The 13443-nt window shown below is 43.1% G+C and overlaps 1 long non-coding RNA gene and 2 other non-coding genes across 3 annotated transcripts; 1 reads left to right on the top strand and 2 right to left on the bottom strand.

Annotated features, from left to right (window-relative positions):
* Nucleotides 1-3051: 3051 nt before the first annotated feature.
* On the bottom strand, nucleotides 3052-3154 carry LOC119266173. The gene has a single exon (XR_005131905.1). It is a non-coding gene; the product is annotated as a U6 spliceosomal RNA (small nuclear RNA).
* Nucleotides 3155-5858: 2704 nt separating this feature from the next.
* On the top strand, nucleotides 5859-6747 carry LOC119367011. The gene is made up of 2 exons (XR_005176171.1): nucleotides 5859-5999; nucleotides 6139-6747. It is a non-coding gene; the product is annotated as an uncharacterized LOC119367011 (long non-coding RNA).
* A 5659-nt stretch (nucleotides 6748-12406) lies between these two features.
* TRNAK-CUU lies at nucleotides 12407-12479 on the bottom strand. Its single transcript has one exon. It is a non-coding gene; the product is annotated as a tRNA-Lys (tRNA).
* Nucleotides 12480-13443: the final 964 nt, after the last annotated feature.

The raw sequence follows: 13443 nt of genomic DNA on the forward strand, positions 1-13443 counted from the left end.
GAAACAAAAAAAACCAAAAAGGAGACAAAATAAACTAAAGGAAAAAGGAAATAAAAACTGAAGAAACAAATGAAAATACCTGGAGAGGAAAAAACTGAAGAAACAACGGCTCTTTTTCTCTATAAGTAGGGTGTACCCTAGTATTCAACACTAAACGGAGAAAAAAATAAAAAAATGTAAGAAAAAATAAAAACAAAAAATGGAGAAGAAAAATTAAAATCAAACAAAAAATGGAGAAGAAGAAAAATGAAATCAAACCAAAAAAGGAAGAAAAAAAATGGAGAAAACCATGTCAAAGAACAAAAAGAAAACCCCAAAAAAAAGTATGGAAAAACCGGCGTCGTTTGCCTCAAGTACACATCGCGCCAACAACTTGTCGCGTGGAAGACACTGGCGTAGTGGCTAGCATAGCGAGCCCTCTCCTAGGAGACAAGAGACCGTTCCCCACTTCTCCCATTGTCCCATTCCCTTTTTCATTTAACTGTGCATGAAAATGGGCCAGCCCAACTAATCCACACCCTTCAACGGGAGTTTCCTGCAAGAAATAGTCGTCGCGGGGGCACTGTCTGTACACAGCGCAGACGCTGCTTACTTGGGCTCAACACAATGCGGTCCAGTTTGGTCAATATTCGACCGGCCCATTTCCGCAGCTTGCGTGTATTTGTTTTTGACAATCATCTCCTTTATTTCAATCATAACGATCTTTTGTTTTGTTTTTGTGGATAATCATCATTTACAATCAGGGATAATAATCACTTCTGGGGACCAATTATCCAAACATTAGGAAGAGAAAACCTAACTATCCTTACTAGTTCATGAGCTACGTGATTATTCTCTCTATTACAGTGATGATAGATAACATGAGTGAAGTCCAAAGCCATGAAATAACATTCATTAAATATAGCACCAGCTACTGAGAAAGAAATGCCATCTTTCAAGGCTGAGACAACCTCTGACTTGTCCGAGTTGATCTCGATCTTACCACATCCAACAGATATTAATTGTGCGAGAGCTATGTCTCACTAATTGCTAGACATATGCTCCTCTTACCTTCAGCGACAGTTTGAGTTGGCTGGTCCAATAGGAGCTATTTATGAACTGTATGACCGGTTTTGAGAAAGTTATATGAACAACTGGTGATTTTCGGGACCGTCCATTCGGTTTTGTGAAGGTTTTGCCCATTTTTTATTTACCTTTTAAAAAAATTTGTACTAGTTTACCGGTTTTCTTCATTTTTTTACTTTTTATTATTTTTTGTTCAATTCCTTTTTTTCTCTGTTAAAATACCTTTGATTTCTCTATACACACGTTTAATATATTTTTTAATACATATAGAACATTTTTAGATACATGTTGAGCATTTATCGAATGCACACTGAACATTTTCTTAGTACACCGTGAGCACTTATTCAACACACATTGAACATTTTTGAAATACATCATGAACATATGTACTTGTTAAACACGTTATTTTTTGGAAATGTCATGAACATTTTTTAATGGTATGCATTTTTTTTCGCTCAATTGTTTTACATGGTCTGAACATTTTGTTTAAATTATGTGACATATTTTTACTATCATGTAAAAAATATTATGTGTGGTGAACATTTTTTAAAAGTTGAGTAAGTCACTTTTTGAAACGTATGTAGCTAGATTTTTTTGAAAGTAAAAAAAAAGAAAAAAAAGAAAAGAAAGAAACAGACCTACATAACAAACCAACACGATCTTATTGGGTCGCCCACCAGAGTCCCCCTTCAGGCGGCGCGACCGCCTGTCTCGCTATAAGCGAGATACGAATGCGGTCGATTAATTAGCTAACAACTCTTAGGTCCTTCGTGCACACGTGGGACTATTGATAAACCCTGTTAACAAAAAAATGATAGCATTTTTCTCCGGACACACTCAAGCGAGAAGGAAAATTTGTAAACAAACATTAGAAAAATCCACCCAAGTTTTCTTCCTAATTCTAGGCTAATCCGAAAGTTGTTTACGTTTGAAGCTTGGGGTCGACAAGATGCAGCTCAGTCAGGGCAATATCCGATCGACCCATTTACGTAACTCACCTTGTGCGTGTAATCTCTACAAAGGGGCTGTCGCCTTCACCTCCCATCCAGGTTTTTCCTCTACTTAATTTTGTTTTCTTGCTGACCGGCTTGTTGGACTTGTCAATTCAAAATTATCGGCTGACACATTGAGCATGCAGTTGTACTCATGCTATTTTATTATGATGAGATGACTCAACATGCATGATTTTACTCATGGTGTTTATCACCACCGGATGGATAGCTCAAGAAGATCGACATGGTTTTTGCAAGCGATAAGGCAACAGTTGTCGCCTCCTACCTCCTTGTCCTCACTTCTGTCACAACTGCTAGAGATTGGTGGCAGGGCTAAGCCCCATCACCGGGAAAATAACGAAGGTGGCGGCCAAGAGCCGCTCCGGTGGCCTTCGACAACGACAGTGGCGGAGCAAAGATTTTCAACATGGGCATGTGGGGTCAAAATACTTTTCTACAACACAAAAATATATAAGAAGTTCATAATAATGACAATGAAACTATAGTTAGTTCATTGCAAGAACAAGGAGACAATCATATTACAATTTATTACATTGTAAAAACATCTAGGACCAGTACGTTGGGGTGGCATGATGTGTAAATAGGGCAAGGCATACTAAGGCGAGATGCTTAAATGCGATCCAACTAGCCGGCCAAAAAAAGTTTACCATTGCCAACCGTGCACGTGAAGAGTAGGGATTTAACCGATATACTAACAATCAGTCAGATAGAAAAAGGAACATATACACACAAAATAGATGTGAAACATGCGTCACCCAGAAAAGAGTCATCGAAATGAAAAGAAAAATGGAGTACAGTACTGAAGAGAAGCATGGAAAAGTACAGTACTGAAGACCGAGGGCTTGGATAGAAGAGAAGGAAAGTGTGGAAGGACCTAGCTGCAAAAGAAAATGCCCAGCGGCACAACCGCAGGAGAAGACGGCCCAGGGTCGTATCTGTAAAAACGCATAGGGACCGGCGCGCAAAATGTCAAAAAAAATTGGACCATTTCTCAATTTGTGCGTGTCATCCTTGCGCAGGGGTCATGCTAATTTTCTCTGTATCATTCCAATTTTATCGGATGTCCCCAAAGGGAGGATGAAGGTGGGAAGGGCGACGCTTATAAACCACGACGGAGCTCCTTCGCTAACCGATGTGGTACTAAACTAGCTGGGGTTCGCTGCTGTGTACCGCGAGACGCAGGAATCGCGGGATGGCCAGGTGGGCCGCATTTGCGTGCAGCCTGGTTCTTCCTCCGCTGGCCCAACTTGGAGGCGACACAGGGCACTACCCAGGTTACGCCCAGAAAAAGAACAATTAGTGGCAGGTTTCTACGTGACGGACGTGGGATGCGAATGCTTATTTGGTCGTCCTTTTGATTGATCAGTTTCAAAACGTGAGTTTGTGACCTTGGACAAGTCTTCCTTTTTGTGTTGCCTGGTGTTTTCATTGGAAAATTCATATAGATCACAAAAAAGAGCCATTTTGACAAATAACCGGTCTTTGTGTTTTGTTATGTACTCTCTCCGTTCCTAAATATAAGTCGTTTTAGAGATTCTAATATGAACTACATACGGATGTATATAGATATATTTTAGAGTGTAGATTCACTCATTTTGCCCCGTACGTATGTAGTTCATAGTGGAATCTCTAAACAGACTTATATTTAGAAACAGAGGGAGTAGAATTCAACAAACCACTGGTACCTAATTTTACTATACTACCTTCGCTTAAAACGCATACACATTTCCGAGATTCAAGTTTAACCATTATTTTTTTGCGAAAAAAAAGTTAGACCATTAATTTAAGCAAGGAAATTTTGTTATATGTCACAAAAATTATACCACTAAATTTATATTCCCTCCGGTTCAAAATATAAGGCGTCCTAATTTTTTAGAAGTCAAAGCTCTATAATTTTGACCAACTTTATAGAGAATAAAATATCAGTATATATGTACAATACCAAATCACTATCATTAGACTTTTTGAAAAACTAATACACATTATATTTTGAAATGAAGGGGGTATTTGAAAGAAGTTTTCAATGTAATTACAAGGCACATGATTCATAACTTATTGGTCTATTGAAGGATCAAAGTTAATGATCGAAAGGCATGTATGCACCTTATAAAGTGAATACATGAGAGGGTAGGAGGGGGTGGAAGTGGGGACTGGGGATGACGGTAACTATTGCCACATGAATTTATCAGTGCCCACTCATTGGAGTGGTGGTCGTCGCCTAATGGTCGGTGGTGACATGACAATATGGCGAGGTAGGTCAAGGGCGCTAGATAGCGACCACGAGCTAGGTGGCTAAGTAGGAGAACCAATGGATGAGAAAGTGGATTCGATGGAGCACAATAGGAGAGGATAAGAAAAAAGAAGGGACACCATATACCTTGGGTACCTGAAAATAATAATTAAAATCTTAGCCACAGGATGCAAATGGACAATTGGACCATCATCTTAAAGCTCTCAGTTGCCTTTTTCTCCCCACAAATGAATCACATGCAAGTCTTCCATCCACCAACATGCCGCACTCTATCCACCTATCTCCCCCTTCTCTCCCCCAGGGTCGGTGGGTGGTGCCCTGCACCGCCTTGTCTCTAAACCAGATTTTGACCGCAAATAATCATTCACCACTTGAAACGAGGATCTAGTAGATGTCAAAGGAACATCGGGTTGGGCATCATCCCCACACAAATGCAGGCTTGCAATCCTTCACCACCCCTACCCATAGGATTGGAGAAACCAAGTCATGCCGCCGAGTAAATTGAAAGAAGGGTCTAAATCACCACACCAAGAGCGAGACCATTGCTTCTCTTGATTGATACTAATACACCAACTATTAAGATCCGAAGAGAGCCAACGGACCTACAACACATATACCCTCACAACTTACAACGCCGCCAGATAGGATGTCATGATGTAGGGAGAGGTCGAAAAGACTTCATTCTAACGGGCCATCGCTGCCACTACCTCATCAATGTTGTCACGGAAACAAAATCTAAGGAAAACATTGACCTACGAAAAGAACACCGTAAATAAGGGGGAGAGGATCCCACTCCTCTTGTCGCCGACGAGGTCTCCGAAGGAGGAGGAAGGGAGGCCGAGCTAGGGGCCTGATAGAGAGCTTGAGTGACGGGCTGGGACAATTTGCTTATACACTCTCCTACCATGTAGAGTCACTAATAATGATATAAAACGAGAGTGACGTTTTGGCTCCTAGGTGCATATGCACCCATTGTCGAAATCCAAATTCCTAGAAGTTGAAAAATTCGAAACAAAAATCCCGCGTGTATATCCGGACATTTTATGTGCGTTCACAAGGTTTCGGTGAAAAACGACGTTTTTTGTAGCTTGTGTAAAAAAGACAATTTCTGATGCTTCATTCTAACTATTCACGAGGCATTTCTTTATCTTTTTTACACAAGCCACAAAAAACGTCGTTTTTCACTGAAACCTTGTGAACGCACATAAAATGTCCGGATATACACGCGGGATTTTTGTTTCGAATTTTTTAACTTCTCGGAATTTGGATTTCGACAATGGGTGCATATGCACCTAGGAGCCAAAGGCAATTACCGATATAAAACAACTTATATTAGTTTACAGAAGGAGTAGTATATAAGATATCTTCCACTTGGGCCCTTGCAAAAGACCGCTACCAAATTCTCTAGGAACGGAGGGGTCGAGCGGAAAGAAGCGCAGGGGCAGAAAAGGAATCTTGAGGAGGCGAAAGAAATGGGGATAAGTTTCAAGGTCAAGCTATACAACACGGACAGGGAGGGAAGCAGCGGAGACGGCGGCGCCGGACCCACACCGCCGCCTGCGCCAGGGCTCCTGCCGCCGCCCTCCCTCGACCCTGCGCCAGTTTCCGCCTCGCCGTCCCCGCTTCAGCCGGCACGTCAGCCGCCGCTGACCCCCATCGTCAAGTACACGGTGAGTTCTTTCTTGCAATCTTGCTTCCTCCTGTAGTCTCCTGGAATCCTGGGTGAATGGTGATGGTTCGCTGTCTCCAAAATCTCACGATTCGGTGGTGCGTCGGGTTGACCTCGGCTTCGTTCTTGGTCCGTTTCAGGGCATTTCTTGCGGCCTGTTCGTGGCTGGGTGCTTTCTTGGCTCGGCTGCCGCAGGATCGGGTGACGCCACAGTTTAATCACCATTTTCTTGGCTACGTTCTTCGAATTGGTGTACCTGTTGCCTTGTTGGGAAGATGGATTGCGTGCAAGCTCGCGAGCCCTCCAATTAAGTTCATGCATGATAAGTATTTCCTTGGGGGATATATAGTACTACACTCAAGCTAAAATTTCTATATATTATGCACAATAACTATGAGAAATTCATTCACCTTGAAACTCTACTTCTTCCAGGGAAAGAAATTACAAAAATAGTCATGATAGAACTAATGGTACAAGGTTAATGGATGCAAAAGACACAGGTTACTGAAAAGTTGGGCTAGAGTATATGTATGGAAAGATCAGATACAAACAATTAGGCTAGGTAGTAGTAACAAATTATATGCTCAAATTGGAGACCTGCTCTGTACCCCAGATCAGTTTGTATGTAAGCTTGGTAGATTTTGTCTTTGGACTCTATCATAGACGAATCACAGCTATGAGTGTTCTTTTGATGGATGATATTGTGCTTTGATATATTTGATATATTTGATATTGTGATTTTGTTCTAATAGTATCATAGACGAATCATAGCTAAGCAGGGAGATGTCACACTTTGATATATTTGATTGATATTGTGCTAGCACTTGGAGGCAATGAAAGAAGCAAGACATTAACTCGTGGGAATGGTTCCATTAGGTGGCTCTTACATGCAAAGTCATTGTTTGAAGTTTTTTTACTCAAGAAGTAGATGGAGCATTGATGTACTCTTGTATTTGAGATAATTTGAGCTATAATGGTTTCTTCTGTATTTCCAGATATAATATTTGTCGTGCTTCATTTGTGAAATGCTATGACCTCTTGTTATTTTACCCATTAATCTCATTACTACTTTTGGCTTCGTGCTTGTTATTCCACCTCACTTCATGTGCTCTTACTAGTATTTTAAAAGATATAAGTGATTTAAATTGTCTAAGATAAAATAAAGTATGGATTTATTTGGGAGTGAGTGAGAGAGAGAGATAGAGAGGAGAGATGCATGAGTAGTGTACGTCACTGACAAAAGTATTATTGCGGGGCACATCAAACTGGCAGTTGATCTGATTAAATAAAAATACCAGAAGCTGAGAAACCAAACTAAGAATATACATGTCTGTCAGTGTGTGGGTCATAGCTAGCACGAATCACTATATTTTGCATGAAACTTACAAAGAAAACATCTTGCACCGGTGTCCTGTGCACCCGGGTAGTTCAACTTGCGTACGCCCCTGGCTACATACTCCCTCCGTTCCAAAATATAGCGCGTCCTCGGTTTCCGTGCTTCAACTTTGACCATTAATTTAATCAACAAGACCGACTGCGGCGGGCGAAAAAATTATACCAATGAATTCGTATTCAAAAAAAGTTTTTAATTATATAATTTTTGATCCCGCCGCAGTCGGTCTCGTGGGTTAAATTTATGGTCAAAGTTGAACCTCGAAAAGCGTGGGCGCGCTATATTTTGAAACGGAGGGAGTACCGTTGCCGCGCAAAACGACTTTGCCAACGTTAGCCTAGATGCAAGCACCAGATACGTACTTTCTCATCCAGAGAGCTGTGGTCCTGTCTCATCTTTAGCCTAGCTTTGGTGGGCATATATATAGCATACCTGTCCCCCGAATCGCTGCTCTCTTCATTGCTTCTACTGCGTATGAAAAAAAAGCAAGTACTGTATTCTAACATAACCTGATCTTCCTATCGTCCCGGCTGAGATGCCCGCAGAACTAGGTTCCCTGAAGAATAGCGTGCCACTAAATAATTGAGGGATCATATTCTCACGTTGCTTAATGCATGGTATAGATATTTGCGAGGCATGGAATGATAAGGAACATGATAGGATAGAGCATCATTCTTTCCCCTTTCATATATGTATGCAGGTAGTTCCACCCTGCAGCCAGAGAGCTTGCAAACTCCATACACAACAATGTCTTCGAGTGCATCCGCGAGCGCATCCACGACCGCGAGCATACCTTGGGGCGCTTCCTCGAGTGCATCTGCGAGCACACCTTCGGGCGCTTCCTCGAGTGCATCTTCGAGCACACCTTCGGGCGCTTCCTCAAGTGCATCTTCAAGTTATTTCTTTCATGATCGCGTTTCATCAGTCTGTGCTGCTCATGACGATGGTTCCAACACTCTCACACCCGAAGAAGAAGAGCACAAGAAGATCCTGGAGCAGCTGATGGTGTTCACAGTGGTGCTAATGACCATCCTCGGCGCTTCCCTCTTCATCATCGGACTCCGGCGCCTAATCCATGGCCGGTACACCCTTCATCCCATCGTGCGTGTCCTATTGCACTCTACCCTTGTCCTATTCCTCCCCCTCTTGTCCTATGTCTTCTCGCACACCAAGGGTGGGCAGCATGAGCTTCTCCTCATGGTCCTCTGGATGCTACTCATAGAGCTCATCCGCAAGAAGGTGCAAGCAATGGTGCAACCAACTGATGGCTCCTCCTTCTCGAGGGGCATTGGTCGGTTCACGTTGATGGATTACTCTGATGAACTGGCTCGCTTAGTATGGATTGGATATCTTATATACTCCCACTTATCGGTAAGGGAGGGCAAGCTATTGGACACCATGTTTGTTGTCCTTTGGTCACTAGGGCTAGTGAAACTAGGCCAGAGGGTGTTAAATACCTGGATGGCCCAGGATTCTTTTGCTGCAGCCAAGAACGCTCACCTTATTGCAGGATACATGCAACATGTCATGCTGCATGATCAGGCGAAGAATACTGGAGAGGGTGTTGCTAATGAGTTCCACTCCAAAACTGCATCTGTCATCATGGGCACATGCATGTATACGGTGATGGGGGAGGAGAAGATTGTTCTCACAAAAAAGGAAAGGAAAGATAAAGGTGGAGGAGATACCCCCACAAAAACAAAAGGTGGAGGAGATACATCCACAGTCACAGAGCCAAGGATACTCACTACCCCAAGTGGCTACAATGTGGGATACTTCCCTCATGAACCTCATATTAATCATGGCCTTCTCTCCATTGACCTCAAGAAGGTCAAGGGCTTGGTTACCGTGTCCACGATCTGGGACCTAGCCAGAAAGGACAAGGTGCTCTTCCTAAAAAATGCAAGGCGTCAGAGCCTCAAGAATCTGTGCCTTTCATATGCTCTTTTCAAATTGCTGCGTCGCCGGTTCGAGCATTACCCAATGGTGGAGATTGGATCAACCATGGCGCGTGAGCTAATGCTTGAGGGACTACTTACTCTTGGTGACTGTCTCGAGAGCAGCCATGATGAACTCTCTAATATCCTTGAAAAAGAAAAAGAAGAGGAAGAAGGCCTTAATATCCATCTCAAGAGCAGGAGCAGCCATGACCAGCTCCCTAATAATATCTCTGAAAAAGAAAAAGAAAAAGAAGAGCAAGTACTACTTAAGCTTAATGCCAAGAGGGCTTTTCAAGTTCTTCAGCTTGAGCTCAACTTCCTTGAAAACTACTACCAAGCAGTCATCCCTGTGGTGATGTCTAATCCATTTCTTTTTGTTGGCAACTTCATCTTGTCTCTTCTCTTTGTTGCCATATACCTCCTTGCAGTTGTGGCGATGAGCCAAAATTTTGATGAGATATATTGCACAAATCTTGGCCAAGGACGACTCTCAACCCGAGATCAGCTTATCACCATCTCTCTTGGGATCATCCTCCTTACCATTGAAATCATCGAGTTCCTCTCCCTCTACTTGTTCTCCAATTGGCTCCTGGTGCGCCTGTTGTGCTTCTACGTGCGAGCTGCAAATCGATGGAACAAGTGGCTTGCTCACTGGATCATTGTAGCCGCCATGTGGGTTAAACGACGTGCCTTGAGTGTACCTGTTGATGCCAAGAGGGCTTTTCAAGTTCTTCAGCTTGAGCTCAACTTCCTTGAAAACTACTACCAAGCAGTCATCCCTGTGGTGATGTCTAATCCATTTCTTTTTGTTGGCAACTTCATCTTGTCTCTTCTCTTTGTTGCCATATACCTCCTTGCAGTTGTGGCGATGAGCCAAAATTTTGATGAGATATATTGCACAAATCTTGGCCAAGGACGACTCTCAACCCGAGATCAGCTTATCACCATCTCTCTTGGGATCATCCTCCTTACCATTGAAATCATCGAGTTCCTCTCCCTCTACTTGTTCTCCAATTGGCTCCTGGTGCGCCTGTTGTGCTTCTACGTGCGAGCTGCAAATCGATGGAACAAGTGGCTTGCTCACTGGATCATTGTAGCCGCCATGTGGGTTAAACGACGTGCCTTGAGGGATGGGGATGCCTGCATCAAGATCCAGCAGGTATCCATTCTTCAACTTTGTGATACTATTGACACGTTGTGGGCACTGACGTCACAAGCGCTTGCGGCCCGAGTTGTTGGGCCACAGCGGTCTGTGATGGTGAGCATGGAAGCTAAGGTTGCCATTGTGAAGGCCTTGAAGGGCGCCGTCGGCCCAAGAAGTACTGGAAGCATTAGCTGTCCACATGTTAGTGGCTTTATCGAGTGTGGCAGTATTACCGAGACCATCCTGGCATGGCACCTTGCCACTGACCTCCTTGTGTTTGAGCTTGAGAATAATGTAAGAGTATCAGATGACCAGAAGGTGGCGACTATGTTGGCACGGTACTGCATGTACTTGGTAGCTAACATGCCTGAGCTGCTGGTGGATGACAAGGCATGGGCAACAGATGTATACCAAGATATGAAGGACTACATAGAGAAATTGCCACCGCAGTGTTGTGTTATGACAGGAAACACATCGAGGCGGCGACGCATGGCATTGATGATGGCCAAGAATGCAGGAGACATAGAAGAAAAGACGACAAAGGGGGGGATGGAGGTGTTTGATGAGCTCCTCAAGAAGCGAGCCCGAGAAGGAGATGCTGCAGTCTGGAAGAGTCTAGCTGATTTCGGGACAGAACTGCTCATCTTCATGGGCCCATCCGAGAACGTTCAAGGCCATGCCAAGTCATTGGCCACCTCTGGTGGTGAACTTATCACCTACCTTTGGGCCTTCTGCACTCATGCGGGCATTTCTCGTCAGCAGGAGGAGCTCCGGGGCCAGCAGGTGTAGTACTCCACTCTACTGGAGAGCTGCTCGCTTGTGTTGAATTGAACGTCGACATGATGGTGATGGGTTTTATTACATATGCCAACCTGTTTCTCTTGATGTACAGACCTGTACTGTATGGTTTGTTTAATTCCCAACTATACGAATCTCAGGCAGTATGTGTGTGTCTGGTTTGTGTACGGGCTTGTATATTGTACAACTCTATTTTGATTAAGGCAGACTAGAGGATACTCAAGTCTCCTCTAGTTTGATTTGGATGTGAAGTTACTGTTTCATCTCATCTATGGTCCCTTTGTTGTTTTGGGAGCTGAATTTGTTCATTACAAATCTGGATGTTGCTTATGCTATAAGCCCTTTTTTACACATTTGTCATAAGTTTTTACAACAACATAATTGGCATGAACATTTATATATCTAATCATTGCAGGACTTTTTTGGCATTTCGAAAATTATTATTTCCGCCTTTGAATTAATTTGGGTGAATGTCTTCTTTATATTGAACAAACTACCCGTGTATGCCATTAACATAGTCCATTCTACCTAAAATACAAGGGGGAGAACTAGGCTGTGAAATGGTTGGATTTTCTCAGAGCTCATTTTTCTTTTGCAAGGAGCAATATGAGGTGATGTGGGAGGAAGTTTTATCTTCCATTCTTCCTACAGAGCAGGGAAGTCTGTAGTTTAATCTTTTCAGCAGTGGAGAGTTTTAACAAATTTTGTGAAGCAAAAGTTACCACGTAAGCTCAAGGTACAGAACGGTGGTGTGAAGTTGAGATTCTGGGAGGCTCCTTGGTTCTACATAGCCCTTTCTTTTTGCATTTTTTATTTCTGAACTGAACTTCCTTTAGCACTTGTGAAGTCTCATAATGTTTGTAATGCTACAAGTGTTTATGCAGCTGAGGTTTTTGGAGTGTACCTGTTGATGCTGAGCTGCGAGATTGGGCTCTATATACCACATAGCCCTTTGTTACTCTTGAAGTCGTCTTCCTCTGCATCTATAATGTATTTGCTTTGCTTCTGAAGGTGAAAAACATGACAGACCTGCCGAGAAGCTACATTTCTGAAAGGGCATTTTGCTAGGCAACAAATACCAGGGCAGAGTTTTGTTAGCAAGCACAGTAAAAGTAAAAAAAAAGATCTAAATGCGCCCACCGTGGGGCTCGAACCCACGACCACAAGGTTAAGAGCCTTGCGCTCTACCAACTGAGCTAGACGGGCTTGTTGAGTGGCTGCTTTCGAGGCCATAGATGATCATTTCCCCCTCAAAGGTGCAACAAGGAAGAGAAAGTACCTGCATAAAATGAGAAAAAAAAGTGATATATACAGCAACTGCTTCATCAATGAAATGAAAGACATGAAGGAATTTTCAGAAGATGGTCAGACTCGCCCAGGCCAATTGGCACGTACTATGGGAGAGCTCTACTACTGAAAGAATTCATACAAAGAAAGAAAAGTTTGTGCCACTCGGGCTCATCAGTAATCGCCAATTATGGGACCATGAAATCTATTTGAGGAACACCCTTAACCAACAGGGGAGAGGTCTTGGCCCCCGGATGGTTATCCCCAGCATCTACAAGCTCAACCATTTTACAAATGATGATCACATTTTCTAGTACTATAGGTTTTTCCTGTTGCGCCTTAAATGAACTTCTTGTCTTCCTAAGTAGGGCTGGGGCAAGGCAAGGATCCCAGGAATATTTTGCTCACCAAATCCAGTATAGCAATCAATACCCCAGATATCCATGTTCTCTTGTAATAAGCCTTTACTGACGTTTTTGAGCTGCAAGCCAGTAATGATATTGAGAGGAAGGTTGAGAAACTGGAGAAATTCTTATGACGCTTAAGAGCTTACCTTCATGTGCTGATTGCCTTTTCCAGTCTCCAGGATAGGGAAGTGCATAGTATCATATTCGATTTGAGACACCATTTTATTTCACCAACTGGACCAACTGATAGTTCAGAATTCTACAGCTGATGATACTAAGCATGTAGAATCCTGAACCTCCCAGCAGCGCTGAATATGTTGGACAACAGAACAAAGTTGCCAGTGCCCTCAGGTCCTAGTTTCTGGATTATCTTAGCCACTTGCTTTCCTAAATCGATGTTCTTATGAACCCGGGGAGCTGCAAGCAAAGCTCCCCATACACGGACGTCTGCTTTCATTGGCATGCTCTGGATAAAC

The sequence above is a fragment of the Triticum dicoccoides genome, chromosome 2B (genome assembly GCF_002162155.2).
Source record: "Triticum dicoccoides isolate Atlit2015 ecotype Zavitan chromosome 2B, WEW_v2.0, whole genome shotgun sequence".
NCBI lineage: Eukaryota > Viridiplantae > Streptophyta > Magnoliopsida > Poales > Poaceae > Triticum > Triticum dicoccoides.